A 24,954-nucleotide genomic window follows, 5' to 3' on the forward strand; every position below is an offset into this window, starting at 1 on the left:
AGATCCCAGCTTTCTCCTCTCACTGACTAATTTAAGTTTTTGATAGTCACCACACCTGTTATACAGGCTATAGTAAAGCTATAAGCTGACGCCACAATTCAATCACGTCAGTACATCAAGTTGATAGCCTGAATAAAATCATATACTAAGCTGCGTTAGAACTTAGCATGAACTAAAGGCAAATATAAAGGCCTACTCGCCCTCTTGAATGAAGGGTACAAATGATCCTTTTTCACATTTGCATCAGCAAGCTGTCAATTAGGCCCATTCTCTCACCCAGGAACAATTTGTCCCCCCCCCCCCAAAATATTTAGAGGTAATGAATTGTGCCATTTTAAATGTCCCTAAAATGTTGTGAAATGCCTCTGAAAATACTTTTAATTGTCAAATTTCCTTTAATGATCTCTCATTTCTGTTTTACTCTCCTACAGAATGTCAGCTCTGTATATCAGGCAGCTTTTAGCCAGACTGAAATGCTGCTTCAAATTATTATTACATCCTTTCTCTCATACGGATAGTCGGTAGCAAAATGTAACGGATTTGATTGGTCCAGGAAAATACTTTCACGCTGTAATATTCTCCTCACTATTTGAGCTCCTTCTTCAATGGGATTCTCAATGAATGGGCAGGCAATGTCTTTGCAAACAGATGATTGGCCAGGGGGTGGTACTTTATATAGGATTTGATCCTATTCTGAAAGCTAGCCTGCCTTGAAGCAGGCAGATATTTAGATATTTACTTCTGCTTCACTGACCTGCCTAATGAAATCCTTTGAAAATGGATTCGCTAATGAGAAGCAGCAATCGGTTTTCGTTGCCAGTTTGCTGTAAAAGGCTCCTTCCCTCCTCCGTAGCACTGTGAAATGCTGGGTGTTGGAACTTCTGTGGTGAAAGTGCCTGTCTTGTGAACAGGCTGCCATGGGTTCACATCCCAGCAGTATCTCAAGTTGTGTGTTTGATGTGAAATGCTTGTATCAAATGTTCCAATACAGGCTCGTTTCCAACATGGAAACCTTTACTTGAGTGCAAATCAACAGTATAAGTCATATTCGATTTTCGCCAGGCCTGAGAGAAGCGCCAGCGCTGGAGAAGCCTGGTTAGCTCAGTCGGTAGAGCATGAGACTCTTAATCTCAGGGTCGTGGGTTCGAGCCCCACATCGGGCGTGAGGCCACGCTGCTGATGCTTCACAAATGGTTTCTGGGGTTGTCGTTGCGACTTTACCTGCACGTGTAGAAGGCGCACAGCAACTTCTGTCACCATAAGGGAGATGGTGGAAGGATATGATGTCTGCCTGAATCTTTAGGATTGTAGCACAGACCAAAGATTACTGACCAAAAGTCCATGTTTCTAACCTCACCATACTGGTCCAGTTCATGTCTGTTTAGAAAATGACCAATTAGCATTGGGTTACCATGCACCTAAGGCGTTAAGGCCGGATTATGCTTCTGCCTTGCCGCGCACCTCCGAAAAATTGAAACTACGCGGACCCCACGTGGCCCCCAACGCAGGCCCCCCACTGACAACAAGAGCTATGACTGGTCTGCCCAACTACATCATTTCCGGCATTTCGCCCCTCCGGAGTCACGTCCTGTTGTTGTGCCGGCAGCGTCATTTTTAAAAGAACTGCTGTTGTGATGGCATCTCGACTCGTCGGTTGATTTCAAATTGTTTGGAAAGTTTGGATCATGCTGGATCTGGATCTCCTGCTGCTCCTTTTAAAAGTGCCGCTGCCGGCACAACAACGGGCGACCATACAACGTGGCGACCATACGCCACAGGGTCTGCAGGGAAAAAAAAAAAAAAGAAAAAAAAAAGCGCCCCATAGCGTTGTGGCGGAGGATTGCTTAGCGTTTAACGCAGAGGTATGTTGGGCGCACACCATCTGCGTGGCAACTGCGTGCGCGTTGCGTCGAGCGTCCGCAGAACCATAATCCGGCCTTTACTGTTAAAAGCCGCCAGCACTTTGGCCACCGTCCGCCCACGCGGTCAAGTTTAGTGTTATGGTTGGGTGAGGGGTCTCTTGGACACGCCCACTTTGTTGAGGTTACGGTTGGATGAGGGTTTACGTCAAAGCCTGTTTGAGCAATTGGCCAACCTATTTTATGGCAAGTCAGGGAGCTGGTGGGCGTGTCTTGCCAGAAATCCAGCGGGATCCCTAGCGGTGCGTTCGTAACAGGGTGGTCCTTTGGAATGCATGAGGTTTCCTTGTGAAATGCAAATTGCGGGTGTATGTGTTGTGATTTCCCAGGCAACGCAATACCCAGAATCCTTTTCGGCTAGTTTTTTTTTTGTTTGTTTGTTTTTTTCTGCCTTCATTGTAAAGATCCACTTTATTATTTTCAACTACATTTGACTCACTGATTTAATTTGGAAGTTGTTTTACAAGCCATCATATTTGTTGATCATGTGTGTATGCGAAAATGTCATACAGGAACACAAAGTCCACGCAGGAAGGCTACAGAAAGACACCGTGTATGATGTGGCTTTCCCAAAAGCCCTGATCAGATTTGCACCCGCTGAGCACCGTTCTTGCGCAGAGGCAATATCATAGTCTATGAAGGTCTACTGAGACGTGATTATTGCTGGTTGAAAACTTTACCCAATACCCCGCCAGGATGGCTTGAGATATAGCCAGCCTTGGCAATTTTTGATAGTCTCCAAGGAGGCTAACTGAAGTGTTAACAAAAACAGCATGCTAGTCCAACCTCAAGTTGCGCTGCAACTCCCACTTGTAGGTTTGAACAGACATACCGTAGCTTGTATCTACCAATCTCTGTATCATTTTTCTCTTGCATGGCAGCGCAGTTACGAAGTGTGTTTAGAAAATGACCAATTACCTTTGGGCAACTGTGTGCCTAACGTGTTATGACAAAAAAAAAAAAAAAAAAAAAAGAAGAGAAAGAGAACGCCAATAATAATAATGCGCCAGGTTCCCGCTCTCGCCAGTTGTTTCCAGCACCAAGGAGGACCCGGGTGCTGTGGCTTAGCCGGTCAAAGCGCCTGTCTTGTAAACAGGAGACCCTGGGTTCAAATCCCAGCAGTACCTTAACAAATGAGTTTGGGCTTGAGGAAAATTCGCAAGCTTTCACAGCTGCTTCTTTGAGTAGCCTTATGAAGTCTTCACAAAATCAAAATGCTAATGAGAAGTAGGAAAAATCTGTGTTTTTTCATATGAAAACTGTGATGTTGTCATCTGTTGCTAAACCAAGAAACTGTGCTTCCTGTGGCTTCCCTGGTCAATGCGCCTTGCCTATAAAAAAGGAAACCTCTGGTTCAAACCCTGGCACTTACCTGAAGATGTAACCATGGCTTTTGAGCTGTCAGATATTTACTTCTGCTTCACTGACCTGCCAAATGAAGTCTTTTGAAAATGGATCCGCTAGTGAGAAGCAGCAATGCGTTTTCGTTGCCAGTTTCAACATTTGCTGTAAAAGGCTCCTTCCCTCCTCCATAGCACTGTGAAATGCCGGGTGTTAGAACTTCTGTGGTTAGGGTTAGGGTTACTTCTGTGGTGAAAGCGCCTGTCTTGTGTGTTTGATGTGAAATGCTCGTATCAAATGTTCCAATACAGGCTCGTTTCCAACATGGAAACCTTTACTTGAGTGCAAATCAACAGTATAAGTCATATTCGATTTTCGCCAGGCCTGAGAGAAGCGCCAGCGCTGGAGAAGCCTGGTTAGCTCAGTCGGTAGAGCATGAGACTCTTAATCTCAGGGTCGTGGGTTCGAGCCCCACATCGGGCGTGAGGCCACGCTGCTGATGCTTCACAAATGGTTTCTGGGGTTGTCGTTGCGACTTTACCTGCACGTGTAGAAGGCGCACAGCAACTTCTGTCACCATAAGGGAGATGGTGGAAGGATATGATGTCTGCCTGAATCTTTAGGATTGTAGCACAGACCAAAGATTACTGTTTGTAACCTCACCATACTGGTCCAGTTCATGTCTGTTTAGAAAATGACCAATTAGCATTGGGTTACCATGCACCTAAGGCGTTAAGGCCGGATTATGCTTCTGCGTAAGCGGAGCGTACGGGGGTTGTGCGACCGCCGCAGAGCCTTGCCGCGCACCTCCGAAAAATTGAAACTACGAGGACCCCACGTGGCCCCCAACGCAGGCCCCCCACTGACAACAAGAGCTATGACTGGTCCGCCCAACTACATCATTTCCGGCATTTCGCCCCTCCGGAGTCACGTCCTGTTGTTGTGCCGGCAGCGTCATTTTTAAAAGAACTGCTGTTGTGATGGCATCTCGACTCGTCGGTTGATTTCAAATTGTTTGGAAAGTTTGGATCATGCCGGATCTGGATCTCCTGCTGCTCCTTTTAAAAGTGCCGCTGCCGGCACAACAACGGGAGGAGCGGCGACCATACGCCACAGGGTCTGCAGGGAAAAAAAAAAAAAAAAAAAAACGCCCCATAGCGTTGTGGCGGAGGATTGCTTAGCGTTTAACGCAGAGGTATGTTGGGCGCACACCATCTGCGTGGCAACTGCGTGCGCGTTGCGTCGAGCGTCCGCAGAACCATAATCCGGCCTTTACTGTTAAAAGCCGCCAGCACTTTGGCCACCGTCCGCCCACGCGGTCAAGTTTAGTGTTATGGTTGGGTGAGGGGTCTCTTGGACACGCCCACTTTGTTGAGGTTACGGTTGGATGAGGGTTTACGTCAAAGCCTGTTTGAGCAATTGGCCAACCTATTTTATGGCAAGTCAGGGAGCTGGTGGGCGTGTCTTGCCAGAAATCCAGCGGGATCCCTAGCGGTGCGTTCGTAACAGGGTGGTCCTTTGGAATGCATGAGGTTTCCTTGTGAAATGCAAATTGCGGGTGTATGTGTTGTGATTTCCCAGGCAACGCAATACCCAGAATCCTTTTCGGCTAGTTTTTTTTTTTGTTTGTTTGTTTTTTTCTGCCTTCATTGTAAAGATCCACTTTATTATTTTCAACTACATTTGACTCACTGATTTAATTTGGAAGTTGTTTTACAAGCCATCATATTTGTTGATCATGTGTGTATGCGAAAATGTCATACAGGAACACAAAGTCCACGCAGGAAGGCTACAGAAAGACACCGTGTATGATGTGGCTTTCCCAAAAGCCCTGATCAGATTTGCACCCGCTGAGCACCGTTCTTGCGCAGAGGCAATATCATAGTCTATGAAGGTCTACTGAGACGTGATTATTGCTGGTTGAAAACTTTACCCAATACCCCGCCAGGATGGCTTGAGATATAGCCAGCCTTGGCAATTTTTGATAGTCTCCAAGGAGGCTAACTGAAGTGTTAACAAAAACAGCATGCTAGTCCAACCTCAAGTTGCGCTGCAACTCCCACTTGTAGGTTTGAACAGACATACCGTAGCTTGTATCTACCAATCTCTGTATCATTTTTCTCTTGCATGGCAGCGCAGTTACGAAGTGTGTTTAGAAAATGACCAATTACCTTTGGGCAACTGTGTGCCTAACGTGTTATGACAAAAAAAAAAAAAAAAAAAAGAAGAGAAAGAGAACGCCAATAATAATAATGCGCCAGGTTCCCGCTCTCGCCAGTTGTTTCCAGCACCAAGGAGGACCCGGGTGCTGTGGCTTAGCCGGTCAAAGCGCCTGTCTTGTAAACAGGAGACCCTGGGTTCAAATCCCAGCAGTACCTTAACAAATGAGTTTGGGCTTGAGGAAAATTCGCAAGCTTTCACAGCTGCTTCTTTGAGTAGCCTTATGAAGTCTTCACAAAATCAAAATGCTAATGAGAAGTAGGAAAAATCTGTGTTTTTTCATATGAAAACTGTGATGTTGTCATCTGTTGCTAAACCAAGAAACTGTGCTTCCTGTGGCTTCCCTGGTCAATGCGCCTTGCCTATAAAAAAGGAAACCTCTGGTTCAAACCCTGGCACTTACCTGAAGATGTAACCATGGCTTTTGAGCTGTCAGATATTTACTTCTGCTTCACTGACCTGCCAAATGAAGTCTTTTGAAAATGGATCCGCTAGTGAGAAGCAGCAATGCGTTTTCGTTGCCAGTTTCAACATTTGCTGTAAAAGGCTCCTTCCCTCCTCCATAGCACTGTGAAATGCCGGGTGTTAGAACTTCTGTGGTTAGGGTTAGGGTTACTTCTGTGGTGAAAGCGCCTGTCTTGTGTGTTTGATGTGAAATGCTCGTATCAAATGTTCCAATACAGGCTCGTTTCCAACATGGAAACCTTTACTTGAGTGCAAATCAACAGTATAAGTCATATTCGATTTTCGCCAGGCCTGAGAGAAGCGCCAGCGCTGGAGAAGCCTGGTTAGCTCAGTCGGTAGAGCATGAGACTCTTAATCTCAGGGTCGTGGGTTCGAGCCCCACATCGGGCGTGAGGCCACGCTGCTGATGCTTCACAAATGGTTTCTGGGGTTGTCGTTGCGACTTCACCTGCACGTGTAGAAGGCGCACAGCAACTTCTGTCACCATAAGGGAGATGGTGGAAGGATATGATGTCTGCCTGAATCTTTAGGATTGTAGCACAGACCAAAGATTACTGTTTGTAACCTCACCATACTGGTCCAGTTCATGTCTGTTTAGAAAATGACCAATTAGCATTGGGTTACCATGCACCTAAGGCGTTAAGGCCGGATTATGCTTCTGCGTAAGCGGAGCGTACGGGGGTTGTGCGACCGCCGCAGAGCCTTGCCGCGCACCTCCGAAAAATTGAAACTACGAGGACCCCACGTGGCCCCCAACGCAGGCCCCCCACTGACAACAAGAGCTATGACTGGTCCGCCCAACTACATCATTTCCGGCATTTCGCCCCTCCGGAGTCACGTCCTGTTGTTGTGCCGGCAGCGTCATTTTTAAAAGAACTGCTGTTGTGATGGCATCTCGACTCGTCGGTTGATTTCAAATTGTTTGGAAAGTTTGGATCATGCCGGATCTGGATCTCCTGCTGCTCCTTTTAAAAGTGCCGCTGCCGGCACAACAACGGGCGACCATACAACGTGGCGACCATACGCCACAGGGTCTGCAGGGAAAAAAAAAAAAAAAAAAAAAAGCGCCCCATAGCGTTGTGGCGGAGGATTGCTTAGCGTTTAACGCAGAGGTATGTTGGGCGCACACCATCTGCGTGGCAACTGCGTGCGCGTTGCGTCGAGCGTCCGCAGAACCATAATCCGGCCTTTACTGTTAAAAGCCGCCAGCACTTTGGCCACCGTCCGCCCACGCGGTCAAGTTTAGTGTTATGGTTGGGTGAGGGGTCTCTTGGACACGCCCACTTTGTTGAGGTTACGGTTGGATGAGGGTTTACGTCAAAGCCTGTTTGAGCAATTGGCCAACCTATTTTATGGCAAGTCAGGGAGCTGGTGGGCGTGTCTTGCCAGAAATCCAGCGGGATCCCTAGCGGTGCGTTCGTAACAGGGTGGTCCTTTGGAATGCATGAGGTTTCCTTGTGAAATGCAAATTGCGGGTGTATGTGTTGTGATTTCCCAGGCAACGCAATACCCAGAATCCTTTTCGGCTAGTTTTTTTTTTTGTTTGTTTGTTTTTTTCTGCCTTCATTGTAAAGATCCACTTTATTATTTTCAACTACATTTGACTCACTGATTTAATTTGGAAGTTGTTTTACAAGCCATCATATTTGTTGATCATGTGTGTATGCGAAAATGTCATACAGGAACACAAAGTCCACACAGGAAGGCTACAGAAAGACACCGTGTATGATGTGGCTTTCCCAAAAGCCCTGATCAGATTTGCACCCGCTGAGCACCGTTCTTGCGCAGAGGCAATATCATAGTCTATGAAGGTCTACTGAGACGTGATTATTGCTGGTTGAAAACTTTACCCAATACCCCGCCAGGATGGCTTGAGATATAGCCAGCCTTGGCAATTTTTGATAGTCTCCAAGGAGGCTAACTGAAGTGTTAACAAAAACAGCATGCTAGTCCAACCTCAAGTTGCGCTGCAACTCCCACTTGTAGGTTTGAACAGACATACCGTAGCTTGTATCTACCAATCTCTGTACCATTTTTCTCTTGCATGGCAGCGCAGTTACGAAGTGTGTTTAGAAAATGACCAATTACCTTTGGGCAACTGTGTGCCTAACGTGTTATGACAAAAAAAAAAAAAAAAAAAAGAAGAGAAAAAGAACGCCAATAATAATAATGCGCCAGGTTCCCGCTCTCGCCAGTTGTTTCCAGCACCAAGGAGGACCCGGGTGCTGTGGCTTAGCCGGTCAAAGCGCCTGTCTTGTAAACAGGAGACCCTGGGTTCAAATCCCAGCAGTACCTTAACAAATGAGTTTGGGCTTGAGGAAAATTCGCAAGCTTTCACAGCTGCTTCTTTGAGTAGCCTTATGAAGTCTTCACAAAATCAAAATGCTAATGAGAAGTAGGAAAAATCTGTGTTTTTTCATATGAAAACTGTGATGTTGTCATCTGTTGCTAAACCAAGAAACTGTGCTTCCTGTGGCTTCCCTGGTCAATGCGCCTTGCCTATAAAAAAGGAAACCTCTGGTTCAAACCCTGGCACTTACCTGAAGATGTAACCATGGCTTTTGAGCTGTCAGATATTTACTTCTGCTTCACTGACCTGCCAAATGAAGTCTTTTGAAAATGGATCCGCTAGTGAGAAGCAGCAATGCGTTTTCGTTGCCAGTTTCAACATTTGCTGTAAAAGGCTCCTTCCCTCCTCCATAGCACTGTGAAATGCCGGGTGTTAGAACTTCTGTGGTTAGGGTTAGGGTTACTTCTGTGGTGAAAGCGCCTGTCTTGTGTGTTTGATGTGAAATGCTCGTATCAAATGTTCCAATACAGGCTCGTTTCCAACATGGAAACCTTTACTTGAGTGCAAATCAACAGTATAAGTCATATTCGATTTTCGCCAGGCCTGAGAGAAGCGCCAGCGCTGGAGAAGCCTGGTTAGCTCAGTCGGTAGAGCATGAGACTCTTAATCTCAGGGTCGTGGGTTCGAGCCCCACATCGGGCGTGAGGCCACGCTGCTGATGCTTCACAAATGGTTTCTGGGGTTGTCGTTGCGACTTTACCTGCACGTGTAGAAGGCGCACAGCAACTTCTGTCACCATAAGGGAGATGGTGGAAGGATATGATGTCTGCCTGAATCTTTAGGATTGTAGCACAGACCAAAGATTACTGTTTGTAACCTCACCATACTGGTCCAGTTCATGTCTGTTTAGAAAATGACCAATTAGCATTGGGTTACCATGCACCTAAGGCGTTAAGGCCGGATTATGCTTCTGCGTAAGCGGAGCGTACGGGGGTTGTGCGACCGCCGCAGAGCCTTGCCGCGCACCTCCGAAAAATTGAAACTACGAGGACCCCACGTGGCCCCCAACGCAGGCCCCCCACTGACAACAAGAGCTATGACTGGTCCGCCCAACTACATCATTTCCGGCATTTCGCCCCTCCGGAGTCACGTCCTGTTGTTGTGCCGGCAGCGTCATTTTTAAAAGAACTGCTGTTGTGATGGCATCTCGACTCGTCGGTTGATTTCAAATTGTTTGGAAAGTTTGGATCATGCCGGATCTGGATCTCCTGCTGCTCCTTTTAAAAGTGCCGCTGCCGGCACAACAACGGGAGGAGCGGCGACCATACGCCACAGGGTCTGCAGGGAAAAAAAAAAAAAAAAAAAAAACGCCCCATAGCGTTGTGGCGGAGGATTGCTTAGCGTTTAACGCAGAGGTATGTTGGGCGCACACCATCTGCGTGGCAACTGCGTGCGCGTTGCGTCGAGCGTCCGCAGAACCATAATCCGGCCTTTACTGTTAAAAGCCGCCAGCACTTTGGCCACCGTCCGCCCACGCGGTCAAGTTTAGTGTTATGGTTGGGTGAGGGGTCTCTTGGACACGCCCACTTTGTTGAGGTTACGGTTGGATGAGGGTTTACGTCAAAGCCTGTTTGAGCAATTGGCCAACCTATTTTATGGCAAGTCAGGGAGCTGGTGGGCGTGTCTTGCCAGAAATCCAGCGGGATCCCTAGCGGTGCGTTCGTAACAGGGTGGTCCTTTGGAATGCATGAGGTTTCCTTGTGAAATGCAAATTGCGGGTGTATGTGTTGTGATTTCCCAGGCAACGCAATACCCAGAATCCTTTTCGGCTAGTTTTTTTTTTTGTTTGTTTGTTTTTTTCTGCCTTCATTGTAAAGATCCACTTTATTATTTTCAACTACATTTGACTCACTGATTTAATTTGGAAGTTGTTTTACAAGCCATCATATTTGTTGATCATGTGTGTATGCGAAAATGTCATACAGGAACACAAAGTCCACGCAGGAAGGCTACAGAAAGACACCGTGTATGATGTGGCTTTCCCAAAAGCCCTGATCAGATTTGCACCCGCTGAGCACCGTTCTTGCGCAGAGGCAATATCATAGTCTATGAAGGTCTACTGAGACGTGATTATTGCTGGTTGAAAACTTTACCCAATACCCCGCCAGGATGGCTTGAGATATAGCCAGCCTTGGCAATTTTTGATAGTCTCCAAGGAGGCTAACTGAAGTGTTAACAAAAACAGCATGCTAGTCCAACCTCAAGTTGCGCTGCAACTCCCACTTGTAGGTTTGAACAGACATACCGTAGCTTGTATCTACCAATCTCTGTATCATTTTTCTCTTGCATGGCAGCGCAGTTACGAAGTGTGTTTAGAAAATGACCAATTACCTTTGGGCAACTGTGTGCCTAACGTGTTATGACAAAAAAAAAAAAAAAAAAAAAGAAGAGAAAGAGAACGCCAATAATAATAATGCGCCAGGTTCCCGCTCTCGCCAGTTGTTTCCAGCACCAAGGAGGACCCGGGTGCTGTGGCTTAGCCGGTCAAAGCGCCTGTCTTGTAAACAGGAGACCCTGGGTTCAAATCCCAGCAGTACCTTAACAAATGAGTTTGGGCTTGAGGAAAATTCGCAAGCTTTCACAGCTGCTTCTTTGAGTAGCCTTATGAAGTCTTCACAAAATCAAAATGCTAATGAGAAGTAGGAAAAATCTGTGTTTTTTCATATGAAAACTGTGATGTTGTCATCTGTTGCTAAACCAAGAAACTGTGCTTCCTGTGGCTTCCCTGGTCAATGCGCCTTGCCTATAAAAAAGGAAACCTCTGGTTCAAACCCTGGCACTTACCTGAAGATGTAACCATGGCTTTTGAGCTGTCAGATATTTACTTCTGCTTCACTGACCTGCCAAATGAAGTCTTTTGAAAATGGATCCGCTAGTGAGAAGCAGCAATGCGTTTTCGTTGCCAGTTTCAACATTTGCTGTAAAAGGCTCCTTCCCTCCTCCATAGCACTGTGAAATGCCGGGTGTTAGAACTTCTGTGGTTAGGGTTAGGGTTACTTCTGTGGTGAAAGCGCCTGTCTTGTGTGTTTGATGTGAAATGCTCGTATCAAATGTTCCAATACAGGCTCGTTTCCAACATGGAAACCTTTACTTGAGTGCAAATCAACAGTATAAGTCATATTCGATTTTCGCCAGGCCTGAGAGAAGCGCCAGCGCTGGAGAAGCCTGGTTAGCTCAGTCGGTAGAGCATGAGACTCTTAATCTCAGGGTCGTGGGTTCGAGCCCCACATCGGGCGTGAGGCCACGCTGCTGATGCTTCACAAATGGTTTCTGGGGTTGTCGTTGCGACTTCACCTGCACGTGTAGAAGGCGCACAGCAACTTCTGTCACCATAAGGGAGATGGTGGAAGGATATGATGTCTGCCTGAATCTTTAGGATTGTAGCACAGACCAAAGATTACTGTTTGTAACCTCACCATACTGGTCCAGTTCATGTCTGTTTAGAAAATGACCAATTAGCATTGGGTTACCATGCACCTAAGGCGTTAAGGCCGGATTATGCTTCTGCGTAAGCGGAGCGTACGGGGGTTGTGCGACCGCCGCAGAGCCTTGCCGCGCACCTCCGAAAAATTGAAACTACGAGGACCCCACGTGGCCCCCAACGCAGGCCCCCCACTGACAACAAGAGCTATGACTGGTCCGCCCAACTACATCATTTCCGGCATTTCGCCCCTCCGGAGTCACGTCCTGTTGTTGTGCCGGCAGCGTCATTTTTAAAAGAACTGCTGTTGTGATGGCATCTCGACTCGTCGGTTGATTTCAAATTGTTTGGAAAGTTTGGATCATGCCGGATCTGGATCTCCTGCTGCTCCTTTTAAAAGTGCCGCTGCCGGCACAACAACGGGAGGAGCGGCGACCATACGCCACAGGGTCTGCAGGGAAAAAAAAAAAAAAAAAAAAAAAGCGCCCCATAGCGTTGTGGCGGAGGATTGCTTAGCGTTTAACGCAGAGGTATGTTGGGCGCACACCATCTGCGTGGCAACTGCGTGCGCGTTGCGTCGAGCGTCCGCAGAACCATAATCCGGCCTTTACTGTTAAAAGCCGCCAGCACTTTGGCCACCGTCCGCCCACGCGGTCAAGTTTAGTGTTATGGTTGGGTGAGGGGTCTCTTGGACACGCCCACTTTGTTGAGGTTACGGTTGGATGAGGGTTTACGTCAAAGCCTGTTTGAGCAATTGGCCAACCTATTTTATGGCAAGTCAGGGAGCTGGTGGGCGTGTCTTGCCAGAAATCCAGCGGGATCCCTAGCGGTGCGTTCGTAACAGGGTGGTCCTTTGGAATGCATGAGGTTTCCTTGTGAAATGCAAATTGCGGGTGTATGTGTTGTGATTTCCCAGGCAACGCAATACCCAGAATCCTTTTCGGCTAGTTTTTTTTTTTGTTTGTTTGTTTTTTTCTGCCTTCATTGTAAAGATCCACTTTATTATTTTCAACTACATTTGACTCACTGATTTAATTTGGAAGTTGTTTTACAAGCCATCATATTTGTTGATCATGTGTGTATGCGAAAATGTCATACAGGAACACAAAGTCCACACAGGAAGGCTACAGAAAGACACCGTGTATGATGTGGCTTTCCCAAAAGCCCTGATCAGATTTGCACCCGCTGAGCACCGTTCTTGCGCAGAGGCAATATCATAGTCTATGAAGGTCTACTGAGACGTGATTATTGCTGGTTGAAAACTTTACCCAATACCCCGCCAGGATGGCTTGAGATATAGCCAGCCTTGGCAATTTTTGATAGTCTCCAAGGAGGCTAACTGAAGTGTTAACAAAAACAGCATGCTAGTCCAACCTCAAGTTGCGCTGCAACTCCCACTTGTAGGTTTGAACAGACATACCGTAGCTTGTATCTACCAATCTCTGTATCATTTTTCTCTTGCATGGCAGCGCAGTTACGAAGTGTGTTTAGAAAATGACCAATTACCTTTGGGCAACTGTGTGCCTAACGTGTTATGACAAAAAAAAAAAAAAAAAAAAGAAGAGAAAAAGAACGCCAATAATAATAATGCGCCAGGTTCCCGCTCTCGCCAGTTGTTTCCAGCACCAAGGAGGACCCGGGTGCTGTGGCTTAGCCGGTCAAAGCGCCTGTCTTGTAAACAGGAGACCCTGGGTTCAAATCCCAGCAGTACCTTAACAAATGAGTTTGGGCTTGAGGAAAATTCGCAAGCTTTCACAGCTGCTTCTTTGAGTAGCCTTATGAAGTCTTCACAAAATCAAAATGCTAATGAGAAGTAGGAAAAATCTGTGTTTTTTCATATGAAAACTGTGATGTTGTCATCTGTTGCTAAACCAAGAAACTGTGCTTCCTGTGGCTTCCCTGGTCAATGCGCCTTGCCTATAAAAAAGGAAACCTCTGGTTCAAACCCTGGCACTTACCTGAAGATGTAACCATGGCTTTTGAGCTGTCAGATATTTACTTCTGCTTCACTGACCTGCCAAATGAAGTCTTTTGAAAATGGATCCGCTAGTGAGAAGCAGCAATGCGTTTTCGTTGCCAGTTTCAACATTTGCTGTAAAAGGCTCCTTCCCTCCTCCATAGCACTGTGAAATGCCGGGTGTTAGAACTTCTGTGGTTAGGGTTAGGGTTACTTCTGTGGTGAAAGCGCCTGTCTTGTGTGTTTGATGTGAAATGCTCGTATCAAATGTTCCAATACAGGCTCGTTTCCAACATGGAAACCTTTACTTGAGTGCAAATCAACAGTATAAGTCATATTCGATTTTCGCCAGGCCTGAGAGAAGCGCCAGCGCTGGAGAAGCCTGGTTAGCTCAGTCGGTAGAGCATGAGACTCTTAATCTCAGGGTCGTGGGTTCGAGCCCCACATCGGGCGTGAGGCCACGCTGCTGATGCTTCACAAATGGTTTCTGGGGTTGTCGTTGCGACTTCACCTGCACGTGTAGAAGGCGCACAGCAACTTCTGTCACCATAAGGGAGATGGTGGAAGGATATGATGTCTGCCTGAATCTTTAGGATTGTAGCACAGACCAAAGATTACTGTTTGTAACCTCACCATACTGGTCCAGTTCATGTCTGTTTAGAAAATGACCAATTAGCATTGGGTTACCATGCACCTAAGGCGTTAAGGCCGGATTATGCTTCTGCGTAAGCGGAGCGTACGGGGGTTGTGCGACCGCCGCAGAGCCTTGCCGCGCACCTCCGAAAAATTGAAACTACGAGGACCCCACGTGGCCCCCAACGCAGGCCCCCCACTGACAACAAGAGCTATGACTGGTCCGCCCAACTACATCATTTCCGGCATTTCGCCCCTCCGGAGTCACGTCCTGTTGTTGTGCCGGCAGCGTCATTTTTAAAAGAACTGCTGTTGTGATGGCATCTCGACTCGTCGGTTGATTTCAAATTGTTTGGAAAGTTTGGATCATGCCGGATCTGGATCTCCTGCTGCTCCTTTTAAAAGTGCCGCTGCCGGCACAACAACGGGAGGAGCGGCGACCATACGCCACAGGGTCTGCAGGGAAAAAAAAAAAAAAAAAAAAAAAAGCGCCCCATAGCGTTGTGGCGGAGGATTGCTTAGCGTTTAACGCAGAGGTATGTTGGGCGCACACCATCTGCGTGGCAACTGCGTGCGCGTTGCGTCGAGCGTCCGCAGAACCATAATCCGGCCTTTACTGTTAAAAGCCGCCAGCACTTTGGCCACCGTCCGCCCACGCGGTCAAGTTTAGTGTTATGGTTGGGTGAGGGGTCTCTTGGACACGCCCACTTTGTTGAGGTTACGGTTGGATGAGGGTTTACGTCAAAGCCTGTTTGAGCAATTGGCCAACCTATTTTATGGCAAGTCAGGGAGCTGGTGGGCGTGTCTTGCCAGAAATCCAGCGGGATCCCTAGCGGTGCGTTCGTAACAGGGTGGTCGTTTAGAATGCATGAGGTCTCCATATGCAATGCAAACTGCAGCTGCTGGGTCAGCAGATCTGATTTACACCCTTTGAAAACCATACACTGCTTAGATAAGAGTTGAACCATAATAAAGCATGCCGTGAAAGATCAACAGCATAAAGTTTGTCTAGATATAGATAATGATCAACAAGATCAAAGATTTTTGTGAGATCAATAAATGTTGTTCCAGTGAGATTACCACAATCAAGATGCAGAAAAAAACATCATTTTTAAAGAGCAGTGGTGTTGGAGAAACTGGGTCTAAAATCAAATTGATATTGAGAGCATTATTTTTTTCAATTAGGTACTGAGGTAATTGATTATAAATATTTTTTCAAATATTTTGGCATTGGAACAGATGATTGAAATGGTTCTACAATAATCGGGATCCAATGTGTCAGCTCCCTTGTGAAGGAGGGCACTACCATTTCCAGTGCACTGGTATTTCACAGAGTGAGATGTTAAACAAATCAGCAGCAATACATATCAGTACGAGATGCTAATTCAGTGAACCTAGTTTCGCTGCCTTCAAATCCAGGACCACTGCTCTCCTTAAGATCACAGATGGCCTTACAAACATCAGTGGGAGTTATTGTGTCAAAATTAAAAGTACTTTGACAAACTAAATTGGAGTCAGAGGTCATATGCACCCTTTTGGTAATTAAGTCAGTACCGAGTGAGGAAAAGTGCTGATTGAAGGCATATGCAATAAGGACAGGATCACTCAGTATTATATCAGCAACTCTGAATTGATTGGGAGAACAGGATCACTCAATATTATATCAGCAACTCTGAATTCATTGGGAGAACATTCATCTCATTTGTTAAGAATGTCTTTGATTTTAGACCAGAATTGTTTAGGATTTTTAAAATTGTTGCTGAGACAGTCTTTATAGAAATTAGATTTGGCATTCTTAACTTGAGCCCATGCTTTATCCCTCTGCCTCAACAGAGATATGAGTTCAGAATTAATCCAGGATAGATGTCTCGCTTTACTTTTAGACATTTCCAAGGAGAATGTTTGTTAACCACCTTGAGGAATTCTGATTGAAAGAAATCCCAGGCATGGTGAGCATCAGGTATTAAATGAAGTCTATCCCAATACCAGATAGTTCATTAATAAACATTTCAGGGTCTATTTTTTTTTGGGCTGTATAATTTTAATTGATTTTGGTGAAGCTTTATCTTCCACACACAATAAACCACCGAATGGTCATTGAAACAATCTGACAAACTAACAGTTTTTGAGATTCTATCTGGATGTGAGACAAGTATCCAGTTGAGCAGTGACTGCAAGGTGGGGATATCTCTAGTGGGTTCAGTAATTAGTTGTGTTAAATTCAGATTAGAGAAAACAGTTTTATCTTTACAAGAAGACCTATCTAGCCATTTTTTGTTAAAACTGCCTAAAATTATCATTTCATTACTACAGTCAATAGAGTTGATAGTAATATTCAGGCAACTAGATGATTCAGCAGGTGCAGCTGGGGGTCTGTACACATTTCTTTTTTGATATATTTATTGGCATGCAGAATTACTTTAACCAAGAGACACTCAAAATATTTTTGTTCTTCACAAGGTATTACTAGTTCAGAGGCCCATTTTGATTAAATATATATAGCCACTCCACCACCTCTGGTGCTTTGGTTACATGACTTCCCAGTCTGAAATTTTACTACACAAGTGTGTTTCAGAGAGCATAATGATACCTGGTTTGTGAGAGGCAACCCATACTCTGAGTAAATCAGTTTTTTATACAAGGTTCCTGACATACATGTGTGTAATTTTTAATCCTTTCGTATTATCCACTTTACAATCAAACAATGGTTGGCTCTATCACTGTTCAGACATAAACTAGAGAGATCATTTGTCCAAATATAAGTTAAAAGGTTATACAAACAGAATACATTAATAACAAATATGCAAGAAAAAACAGAATAAAACACAATCAAAATTAAATTAGATTGTAGTCCAAACACAGACCCAAAACACATAGGCCAGGGCATCTCAATAGGTCTCAAGAAGAGCACCAGAAAGCACAGTCTGTATAAGAGGAGGGAATAGCTGAAACTAAAATTAAGTCACTACTGATTGATCATTTATTTTGAATATGAAATAACAGAACAGCAAAGAGTTTAAGATAAACATAAAAAAGTGCATATTCGAAAAGGAGTGAGAAGAAGTATAACTTATGTGCTCCCACCCCTTTTCACAATTATTCAGTTAATGCGCAGCCACAATATAGGGATACGTGAGGGATGCATACAGAGCCACGCCCCTTCCTCCTCTTGGGAAGTCTGATCACAACCTACAGCCTACAGCCACAGTACACTCCCCTAGTGCAAAGACAGTCTATTACAACACGCTCCATCAGGAAGTCGTCGCCTGAAGTGGAGGACGCCCTGAGAGACTGCTTTGAGGCCACAGATTGGGATGTACTGTTGAAATCACACAGTGGGGACATAGAGGAGCAGACACACTGTCTGACAGATTATTTAAATTTCTGTTTGGATGTTGTCACCCCTGCCAAGACTGTACACTGCTACTCAAACAACAAACCCTGGGTGACTCAAGAGGTCAAAGCTGTTCTTAACAGGAAGAAGGTAGCTTTCAGGAGCAAAAACAGGGAGGCAATGAAATCAGCACAGCGGGAGGTGAAACAATGCCTAAAAGAGGCAAAGGACATCTACAGGAGGAAGGTGGAACAGAAGCTGAGTGGGGGTCACATGAGCGAGGTCTGGGATGGTGTTAATACCATCACAGGCCATAAAACAAAGCCCGTACCGACAGCAAGGGGGACAGTGGAGGAGGAAAATAGGTTTAACAACTTTTTTTAACTGGTTTGATCAGCCCAAGACACTGGAGCGGCTCTTCCTCAGTCTCCTCAGGCCCCAAGTGCAGCATGCCCAGGACCCACTACAGTTTGCCTACCGGACAGCTGTTGGTGTGGAGGACGCCATTCTCCATCTTCTACATCGCACCTACTCCCACCTGGATAAGGGAAGTGGCTCAGCGAGGATCCTATTCCTGGATTTCTCGAGTGTTTTTAATACCATCCAGCCCCTTATACTGCAGGACAAACTGATGAGGATGCAGGTGGACCCCTGTTTGGTGTCCTGGATCTCTGACTATCTCACCATTAGACCACAGTATGTCAGGCTGAGGGACATCACATCTGACACTGTGGTCAGCAGCACGGGAGCACCTCAGGGGACGGTGCTGGCCCCCCTTCTCTTCACCCTATATACATCAGACTTCCGTTACAGCTCAGAGCTGTGTCACATCCAGAAGTTCGCCGATGACACGGCCATTGTGGGATGTATTGGGGGTGACAGTGAGGATGAGTACAGGAGCCTGACCCTAACCTCAAAAACTAAGGAGCTTGTCGCCCAGTGTCGATCAAGAGTGACGAAGTCGAGATTGTAGGCAGCTACAAGTACCTCGGGGTGTGGCTGGACAATAAACTGGACTGGTCATGCAACACAGACCACCTGTACAAGAGGGTCCAGAGTAAGCTGTACTTTCTGAGGAGGCTGCGGTCTTTCAACATCTGCAGTAAACTCCTTTGCATGTTTTATCAGTCTGTGGCCGCCAGTGTCCTCTTTTATGCTGTGATATGCTGGGGAGGAAATGTGTCAAAGAAAAACTCCAACAGGCTAGACAAATTGATCAGGCGAGCCGGCTCTGTGGTCGGCAGGAAGCTGGACTCCCTGGTGACAGTTGCAGAGAGGAGATCCTTGAACAAACTACTGGCTATCATGGATGATGCCAGCCATCCCCTGCATACTGTCATCAGTGCACAGAGAAGCCGGGTCAGTGGTAGACTGATTCTGCCCAGAAGCAAGACCAACAGACTCAAGGACTCCTTTGTCCCTCGTGCCATTAAACTGTATAACTCTGCACTTGGGAGGGAGAGAGCAGACTGGGGGAGGAGAGGGGATGAAGGGGATGATGAGCATTCCTGAGAAAACAAATGAGCTGAATGGGTGCAATGGTCTTATGGTGTGCAATATATTTTAATTCCAGTTTTTAGTAATATATTACTGTTCTTTATTACTGCAATTATTTTTATTTTTATATTGAACAGTGCTTACTGTTTATTGTTATACTGTCGATACTGCGCTGCCATTGGAACTCCAATTTCCCGAGGGAATTCCCAAGGGATTAATAAAGTACTATCTATCTATCTATCTATCTATCTATATACATAATCCATATCCGTGTCCATACACATAGAATATATACACTTTTTTTTTTTTTGGTATGCATCTTTATACACATAATAATAATACCCCCCCCCCCCCCCCCCCCCCCCCCCCCCACACACACACACACACACACACACATCAACACACTCACGCATGCATGCAGTGCATGCAAAAGCACCAAAAACAAAGAAAATGAGAGAAAACATATATACATGTGTGATGACCCCTCCCCCCTGCCTAGGTTGGGCCATGTCAAGTTGTTGGGGCATTACTTGGTGGTGGGATATTTTGGTTTGATGATTTGGGGTTGACATGATTAGTTTTGGTTTACCCTGTTAAATTAAATTTATTCTATTTAAGCCTGTAAGAATCTGTGTGGTCTCCCCTATTTTTTGTCTGAACTCTGAGCTGGTTCATGACAAAGTGGGGGCTTGTTATTCTTAGATTTGTTAACTTGTTTTGTCTTGATTAGTTGTGGCAATTGTTTGGATTTTTCCCGTAAGTAATACTGGGGAAACTGTTTTTTGGTGCCACATTGGATGGTGAAAATATTCTCCTATGTAACATTTACAGGAGATTCACACAGATTTTGGTTTGGTTGTCTGGGGAGAGAGCTTATTTTTTCCCTGGTATAAAGTGTTTGCTGGTTCAAATGAAATGGTTTTGTTTTGGATTTCTTTTCCCCTGTTAGGCTTTAGACAGCGGGTTCTGGTTGGGGAATCCGTTGTTCTCAACTGTAGTGTGGTGGTGAACGTGGGTAGAGCATTCTGCTCTGGAACACCTTCAGTGGCTTCTGGGTGGTCGCTAGTCTAACCAGTTGCTTTCCCACCCCACTGAGTTTGAGTGTATAAGTGTATAACTGCTCGAAGACTAGGGTTGAGTTAGTTAGTATTTGGTGAGATAGGCTGGGGGACTGAATTCCATTGTTTTGTCATTTTTGTTTGTGTATGAACCAGCATTGGTGAGTATTGTCTACTGGTCAGTAAGTGTTTTGAAAATGGCTTCTATGGTGGAGGATTTCATTCAAACTCTTTCCATGGAATTGTTGGATGTGTGTAAACCTTATGTGTGTTCTCCTGCAGTGACCCCTACAAGCTTAACATTTGAGCTGCAGAAGGAATTGTTAATGCTCAATTGGAACATGAGGAAATGATCGAGCAGAAACTATTAGAAGTGGAAGTGATGAAGCAGAGAAATGAGCAGATGAGGTTGGATCTTGAACATTATAAACTTGACTTGATAAATGAGGGGAACCTGTCTACTGAGGATGCAGTGCAGGAGGAATCTGTGTTTGAGGTTGGTGTCATTCCAGTACCAGTGCAAAAAAATGGAGCTTGTCTGTGGTTTGGTCACTGGAGAGGTGGCAGTTGGGATGCAGCTGGCATTGCCTGCTGATGGGGTCAACATAATGCTGGGCAAATGCCTGACAGAAGACAAAGTTTGGACAGACGCTCCACCACCTAATGTGATCACCCAGGTGCCTGTGTCTATGCCTTCAGAGCCAGAGGTTAGGACAGTTGAGTCTGATCCTGGATTGGAGTTGTTTCCTGCTTGCGCAATAACCAGTGCTATGTGTCCTGCAAGAGATGAGGCTGATCAGCTGGTTATAGGGGAGGTGCAAGTTGTTGCAAAACCAGTGCCCCTTGAGTCCATTTCTCATAGTGAGCTAGTGCAAGAACAAGAAGCTGGTTTGTCTTTGACGGCCCTGTTTGAGCTGGCTTCTCCTGAGGAGGATAGGGTAACGGCAGCTCAGGGGCATTTTGTACAGGGTGATGTCCTTGTGCATAAATGGTGTGCACAAGAAGCCAATTGTGTGGGTGAACCAACTGTGGAAAGTGATTGTAAGGTCATTCCACTTTTTAAAGCAGGAGATAAACACAGCTTTAACAATTATAGACCAGTATCATTGCTTTCACAATTTTCAAAAGTGCTAGAAAAATTGTTTGTTCAGAAATTAGATAGCTTTATTGAAAACAATAATTTATTGAGTGAGAGCCAATATGGTTTTCGGACAAACCGGTCTACAGGTTTAGCAATAATGAAAATCATAGAGGACATAACAACAGCAATTGACAGAAAGAAGACTGGCATGGGATGTGCACGGCCCAGGACAGGAAGACTGCAACGAGTGATTAAAACTGCCCAAAACATCATTGGCACCCATCTACCAAGCATCAGTGATATCGGGGAGGTGAGGTGCCTGCGCAGAGCCAAAAGGATCCTAAAAGACAACACCCACCCCAGCCACAGCCTGTTCACCCTGCTGCCGTCAGGCAAAAGATACAGAAGTATTCGCTGCCGTACAACCAGACTACAGAGCAGCTTCTTCCCTCAGGCTGTGAGACTACTAAATGCACCATCTGAACTCCTCCAGGCTTAATAATTCTATTTTCTACACAATCAATCAATTAATCAATCAAGAGGGAACCACACTTTAATTTCATTATTCAACCTGTTGTATAATGACAAATACACTTCCTTGTATCCTTGTATCCTTAAATAAATTTACAATAGGGGTATTCATTGATTTAAAGAAAGCATTCGATACAATACATCATTCAGTTTTAATTTCTAAGCTGAATACATATGGGGTGAGAGGAGTTGCTCTAAACTGGTTAACGAGCTATCTACACAACAGACAACAATATGTCCAATTTGCTGGTAATACATCAGAATATCTGAAAATTGAATGTGGGGTCCCGCAAGGCTCGGTTTTGGGGCCTAAACTTTTTATTTTATATATTAATGACATTTGTGAAGTCTCAAAATTATTGCAGTTTGTTTTGTTTGCCGATGACACAAATTTCTTCTGCTCTGGAGATAATTTAAAAACTTTATCAGAAAACATTGAAAATGAAATGGTTAAGCTTAAATCTTGGTTTGATGAAAATAAGTTATCATTAAATTTGAAAAAACTAAGTTTATGGTTCTTGCTATTAAAAGAAAGGATGATGTCACATTATCCATTGATGGAGTTAATATTGACAAAGGTATCTGAGTTTAGGTTTTTGGGCGTCAGATGAAAATTTGACATGGAAATCTCATATATCATATGTTAAAACAAAGGTGTCTAAGAATATTTCCATTTTGAACAAAGCTAAGTATGTTTTGGATTGTAACACAATGAGAATACTGTATTGCGCACTTATACTGCCTTATTTTAGTTATTGTGTAGAAGTATGGGGAAACACGTATACAAGTAATATAATGCCATTATTTTTAGTACAGAAAAGAGCTGTTAGAACAATTCACAAAGCTGAATTTAGAGAACATACCAATAGATTATTTGCCAAGTCAGGATTATTGAAACTTAACGAGATAATAGAACTGCAGACATTATTAGTTATGTTTAAAGCCAAAAATAGAGTATTGCCAGAGAACATGGAAAATCTTTTTGTGTTTACCTCAGAAGATGAAAATCACAGAAGGAGATTTGATTTTAAGCATCAAGTTACTCGGACCACTTTAAAACAAATGTGTGTTTCTGTTGCCAGTGTAAAACTTTGGAACTCTCAACAGAATGACTTAAAGGGTTGTACAGATATTGTGCAGTTTAAAAAAATGTATAAAGACAGACAAATTAGGAAATATGCTTCTGAAATTTAATTGGATGTTCATTTTTATTTGTTTTGAGATTGTACATTTTTACTTAATGGGTTATTTTGCTTCAAGTTGTTGTAATCAAGGGTGCAGTCAATGATGAGCAAAGGGTAGGTAACTGGAGACGACAGCCCATCTAGGATTTCTTGTGTTCAAGTAAGGGGCAGACAAAAATAAGAATTATATTCTTCTCTCTGCTCCTTTCTAATCATGAAAAGCATCAATCTGAAATATGTGATGTAAATTTTTTTGTACTAATTTCATTACTGTGCATTTTCATGAACGGAATAAATAACAATGAATGAATGAATGAATGAGTTGTCAGCAGTCTGAGCCTTTACAGAACTTGTTTCGTTATGTAAATGGTTTTGGGCACAGACTCTATGGCACGGCGAATGACAAAACACAGGTTAAAGAAGTCACAAAACACAATAAAATCCTTTTTTGACCGTAAAGCAAAACAGCAGCAGTGCAGTCCTGAGGCCTGTACCATAAAGCTGGATTAACATAGTCAGGCTTTCTCTTACTTATCTGGCTTCACTCAACGAGACATTAGCACTCAGGATTTTCGGTACCATAAAGCCGGCTATCAACTCACTAATTCAACCCAGGCTTTCCAATCTAGATCTGTGCGCGCTCACATAAAAAGGGCGGAGTTTGCTGCAGGCGACCAATCGCAGACATGGAAAAATCTATCCGAGACGCATACGTCACAACCGAGGAGTAGACAATAATCATTAATAAATACGAGGAATATAAATCAATAATCTAGGCAAAAAGCAACACAGTTGCAGCTGCTAAAAGCCGCAAGGAATGGTGGCAAAAAATCGCCGACTGTGTCAATGCGTAAATTAGTGGGATTATAATATTACTTCCCCACCATGACGGCACGAGTAGAACTGACTACAGTAACATGTGTGTTCAATAAATGAATGTGTCTCCCACTCAGCCATACACTCCCGCAGAGGAACTGGCCCTCTCTCACAGTGAGGGTCGACCCTCGCTGGACCGCAGCCTTCAGTTTGAGTTTCGTCAGAATCGTCACTTTGATTCAACTGGTTTTGATGTTTCATTTTATAAAGCATCTGACGCCTCGTGATTATTCTGCTGGTTAAAAATATTATTTCACCGTCACTTAAAGACAGTAAAACATTTAGCATCAACTCCCATGTGGACTTTTCAGGGCAGACTCCCTAAATACTAAATATGAGCAAACTAATGGAAACCTAAAGGAGCCCAGAGGCTGGCGTGTATTTTATCAGACTTTTATTTAACCCTCTGAATTAAATTCCCATAATTTATTTTAATAAACATTAAAAAAAAAAAAAAAAAAAAAAAAATCATTAGGCTACATCAGTCTACAAGATAATTTTTTGGTTGGACAGTGCAGTCGTGAGTAACAAAAAAAAAAAAAAAAATACAAGAAGAATTGTAAAATGTATTAATTTTAATTTTATAAAAGAAGAAGAAAGGGAAAATTGGCAGGCCATTTTCCAAGAGAGCTGATTGGTCAGTAGGTGGGGCTTTTCTACCTGCTGAGCTCTTATCCTGAACTTAACCTGCTCCGGAGCAGGTTAGGTGTTCAGCATACGTTACCACGGCAACGTAGCCCGATAAAAAGTAAGCCACCTTTATGGTACAGAAAAGCCAGGGTTAAGCCTGAAGTTAGCTCGCTAAGCCCAAATCCAGCTTTATGGTACAGGCCTCTGGAGATCATGGGCTCTAGTTTTGCAGACCTGGCGAGGCGGGGGCGTAGCGCAGATGCGCTTCGCCAACTGGGTGTGGCCAGGCGGATTTTCCAAGTTTGGCACGCCGTTCTCGGTGGCGCAAGTACTCCGCCTTTTTTGTTTGATGATTTGGGACTGACATCCTGATTAGTTTTGTTTACACTGTTAAATTAAATCTATTTCCTTTAAACCAGTAAGCATCTGTGTGGTTTCCCCTATCTTTTGTCTGGAC

General features: G+C 44.6%; 16 non-coding genes across 16 annotated transcripts; all 16 read left to right on the forward strand.

Moving 5' to 3' along the window:
* Positions 1-1,090: 1,090 nt before the first annotated feature.
* Positions 1,091-1,163, forward strand: trnak-cuu (transfer RNA lysine (anticodon CUU)). Its single transcript has one exon. It is a non-coding gene; the product is annotated as a tRNA-Lys (tRNA).
* A 1,362-nt stretch (positions 1,164-2,525) lies between these two features.
* LOC115354809 (U4 spliceosomal RNA) lies at positions 2,526-2,666 on the forward strand. Its single transcript, XR_003927811.1, has one exon. It is a non-coding gene; the product is annotated as a U4 spliceosomal RNA (small nuclear RNA).
* A 306-nt stretch (positions 2,667-2,972) lies between these two features.
* Positions 2,973-3,046, forward strand: trnat-ugu (transfer RNA threonine (anticodon UGU)). The gene has a single exon. It is a non-coding gene; the product is annotated as a tRNA-Thr (tRNA).
* A 624-nt stretch (positions 3,047-3,670) lies between these two features.
* Positions 3,671-3,743, forward strand: trnak-cuu (transfer RNA lysine (anticodon CUU)). The gene has a single exon. It is a non-coding gene; the product is annotated as a tRNA-Lys (tRNA).
* A 1,376-nt stretch (positions 3,744-5,119) lies between these two features.
* LOC115354812 (U4 spliceosomal RNA) lies at positions 5,120-5,260 on the forward strand. The gene has a single exon (XR_003927814.1). It is a non-coding gene; the product is annotated as a U4 spliceosomal RNA (small nuclear RNA).
* A 304-nt stretch (positions 5,261-5,564) lies between these two features.
* On the forward strand, positions 5,565-5,638 carry trnat-ugu (transfer RNA threonine (anticodon UGU)). Its single transcript has one exon. It is a non-coding gene; the product is annotated as a tRNA-Thr (tRNA).
* A 624-nt stretch (positions 5,639-6,262) lies between these two features.
* trnak-cuu (transfer RNA lysine (anticodon CUU)) lies at positions 6,263-6,335 on the forward strand. Its single transcript has one exon. It is a non-coding gene; the product is annotated as a tRNA-Lys (tRNA).
* Positions 6,336-7,721: 1,386 nt separating this feature from the next.
* Positions 7,722-7,862, forward strand: LOC115354813 (U4 spliceosomal RNA). Its single transcript, XR_003927815.1, has one exon. It is a non-coding gene; the product is annotated as a U4 spliceosomal RNA (small nuclear RNA).
* A 304-nt stretch (positions 7,863-8,166) lies between these two features.
* Positions 8,167-8,240, forward strand: trnat-ugu (transfer RNA threonine (anticodon UGU)). The gene has a single exon. It is a non-coding gene; the product is annotated as a tRNA-Thr (tRNA).
* A 624-nt stretch (positions 8,241-8,864) lies between these two features.
* Positions 8,865-8,937, forward strand: trnak-cuu (transfer RNA lysine (anticodon CUU)). The gene has a single exon. It is a non-coding gene; the product is annotated as a tRNA-Lys (tRNA).
* A 1,377-nt stretch (positions 8,938-10,314) lies between these two features.
* LOC115354814 (U4 spliceosomal RNA) lies at positions 10,315-10,455 on the forward strand. The gene has a single exon (XR_003927816.1). It is a non-coding gene; the product is annotated as a U4 spliceosomal RNA (small nuclear RNA).
* A 305-nt stretch (positions 10,456-10,760) lies between these two features.
* Positions 10,761-10,834, forward strand: trnat-ugu (transfer RNA threonine (anticodon UGU)). The gene has a single exon. It is a non-coding gene; the product is annotated as a tRNA-Thr (tRNA).
* Positions 10,835-11,458: 624 nt separating this feature from the next.
* trnak-cuu (transfer RNA lysine (anticodon CUU)) lies at positions 11,459-11,531 on the forward strand. Its single transcript has one exon. It is a non-coding gene; the product is annotated as a tRNA-Lys (tRNA).
* Positions 11,532-12,910: 1,379 nt separating this feature from the next.
* On the forward strand, positions 12,911-13,051 carry LOC115354799 (U4 spliceosomal RNA). The gene has a single exon (XR_003927801.1). It is a non-coding gene; the product is annotated as a U4 spliceosomal RNA (small nuclear RNA).
* Positions 13,052-13,355: 304 nt separating this feature from the next.
* On the forward strand, positions 13,356-13,429 carry trnat-ugu (transfer RNA threonine (anticodon UGU)). The gene has a single exon. It is a non-coding gene; the product is annotated as a tRNA-Thr (tRNA).
* Positions 13,430-14,053: 624 nt separating this feature from the next.
* Positions 14,054-14,126, forward strand: trnak-cuu (transfer RNA lysine (anticodon CUU)). The gene has a single exon. It is a non-coding gene; the product is annotated as a tRNA-Lys (tRNA).
* The last annotated feature ends 10,828 nt before the right edge of the window (positions 14,127-24,954 follow it).

This window comes from Myripristis murdjan, chromosome 22 (assembly GCF_902150065.1).
Source record: "Myripristis murdjan chromosome 22, fMyrMur1.1, whole genome shotgun sequence".
NCBI lineage: Eukaryota > Metazoa > Chordata > Actinopteri > Holocentriformes > Holocentridae > Myripristis > Myripristis murdjan.